This window comes from Trichosurus vulpecula, chromosome 4 (genome assembly GCF_011100635.1).
Source record: "Trichosurus vulpecula isolate mTriVul1 chromosome 4, mTriVul1.pri, whole genome shotgun sequence".
In the NCBI taxonomy this organism is placed as follows: domain Eukaryota; kingdom Metazoa; phylum Chordata; class Mammalia; order Diprotodontia; family Phalangeridae; genus Trichosurus; species Trichosurus vulpecula.
In genome coordinates this window covers 225,074,792-225,077,062 of record NC_050576.1, presented here as the reverse complement: position 1 = coordinate 225,077,062, position 2,271 = coordinate 225,074,792, and the positions used below count along the sequence as shown (strand labels likewise).

The 2,271-nt window shown below is 40.9% G+C and overlaps 1 pseudogene; it reads left to right on the top strand.

Annotated features, from left to right (window-relative positions):
• Positions 1 to 1,271: 1,271 nt before the first annotated feature.
• On the top strand, positions 1,272 to 1,754 carry LOC118847693 (annotated as a pseudogene).
• Positions 1,755 to 2,271: the final 517 nt, after the last annotated feature.

The following is a 2,271-nucleotide window of genomic DNA, read 5'->3' as shown; positions in this document are numbered from 1 at the left end:
GCCATCTGGGCCAGTGGCAAGATACAGATCAGGACAACTAGAGATGGCCCCAAATACAGGGGGAGACCTTGGCTTTTTTAAGCTAAGGTCTTTCCCAGGTCTCAGTTCGACTGAGGCAACACACATTCAATGATTTAGGCTAGGTAAGAAACTTGGTAAAGAATGGCCTCTTTTACCTAGTTAAAAAAAAGTCAATGTGGTAGGAGAAGACCCTCAAGGTTTCTGACCAAAACAGAAACAGTTGCTATTTACATTCACTCTGAATCATCTGGGCCCAATGACCAGATGGGCCTTGGTTGGTCAATCAATGAGAGCCAGCCTCACCCCAAGTACTTGCTAAATAAATCTTAGAGTGGTGATTTCTTACTCAGTGGACAAAGTTAACTATCTTTGGGTGGAAACTCCAGAGGAAAAAATTGTGAATGAGGACATCTACTGGCCAAGGAATAGTAAGGTCCACAAAGAGAAAAAGAAATCATTAAGAGAACCTAGGGTATCAAATCTGAAAATAAATAGCCAAAAAGTCACAGAAGTTATGCAACCACTGTTAACTCTAAAAATATCAGAGTTCACACAGGTCATCACAACCACAGTTAACTCTAAGAGATAAAATGAAATTGAAAAAAAATTTAAAATAAGGCCAATAGTGGTTATAAGCAAAAAGCCTTCTTTATTCCATTGGAGGAGTGAAACTAGACATATGTGCCAGGGCCTCCTCTAAGAGGAGACCCACTTTAATGTGGCAAATCTCAATATATATAGCAATGGTTATGCAGTGAGCTGTAGCCCTGACAATGAGGGGTAACAGCAAAAATGAGACAAGTTTGATTTATAGGAGGGCTTCATGACTATAACGTGGGTCCCACAGGTGCTTGTCTGAACTTAGGGATCATCTGGCGCTAGTGTGAAACAGAGGGTAAGCACAAAGGATTGTTGTTATGCCAAGCTCAGGGCACAGCTTGCTTGCTGGGCCTTAGCAGAAGTACCTAAGTTAGAAAAGACTTCGGAGCATCCTTAAGAGATATGTGTGGTAGACTTCTTGAAGTGGGAAATGAGATGCATATATATCAGTCAGAATGTAAAGGGATTTTCTGGGGAGAATTTACTACTGAATTCAACTGTACCAAACTTTCTTCTCAAACACATCTATCGTCTAAATTTCCCTATTTCTGCCAAGTGAACCATTATCTTTCTAGTCACCCAGATTCAAAATGGGACCTCTTACTTTTTTGAAGAGTATATAGCTCTGTTGCTGCCTGATCATCACCATCATGGGTCACATGCACATTCCCAGGAAGGGCCTGTCCCAGTCAGGTTGGCTGTACCACCAGGGTGTGACCGTGTGGCTGGAGATCACCTCGGAAGCCATGATGGAGCAGATCTCAAGCTGGCCAAGAAGGGCCTGACGGTTCCCAGATTCGTGTGATCCTGAGGGATTCTTATGGTGTGGCAGAAGTACACTTTGTAACTGGCAACAAAATTTTGAGAAGTCTGAAGTCCAAGAGACTTTAGACTTTATCTTCCTGAAGATCTTTATCACTTAATTAAGAAAACTGTTACTGTTTGAAAGCACCTTGAGAGAAACAGAAAGGATATGGATTCTAAATTCTGTCTGATTCTGAATGAGAGCTGGATTCACTGGCTGGCTTGGTCTATAAGACCAAGAGAGTGCTCCCACCCAATTGGAAATATGAATCATCCACAGCCTCTGCTCTGGTTGCATAAATTTTGGTTTGTGTACTAAAATAATAAAGTCACATTAAACTGGAAAAAAAGTATATAACTATTCATTTGCTGGGTCTTATTACTTCTACCTTCACAGTCTCTCTCATTTGCATTCCTTTTCTCCCCAATTCACATAGCCATCACCCTAGTTAAAAGGTCCTTATCACTTCTTACCTCAATTGTTGCTTTCCAAATGGTTTCCCTGACTTTAGCTTCTGCCCCAATATAGCAGTAAGGCAAAATTCATGACCTCTGAGAAGACCATGGGCAAGCCTAAATGATTCAGAATTGTGAAGTATAAGGAATTCTCTAGGTAGAAAGCAGAGGAAGTATAACATTTATTTAGACTCCAGAGGATCAGATTCAAGGACCAATGTTCCCAACTTGATATTGTGGCAATAATATTCCAAAACCAATAAGCCCACCTCACTCTAGTAACAAGGAAATTATAACAAAATATTACAGCAAGGAACCAAGCCATACTGTAGCTTCCCCTCCATATAGGCCTCACTATAAAAAGGTCACTCATGAATCCTAATTCTCTGC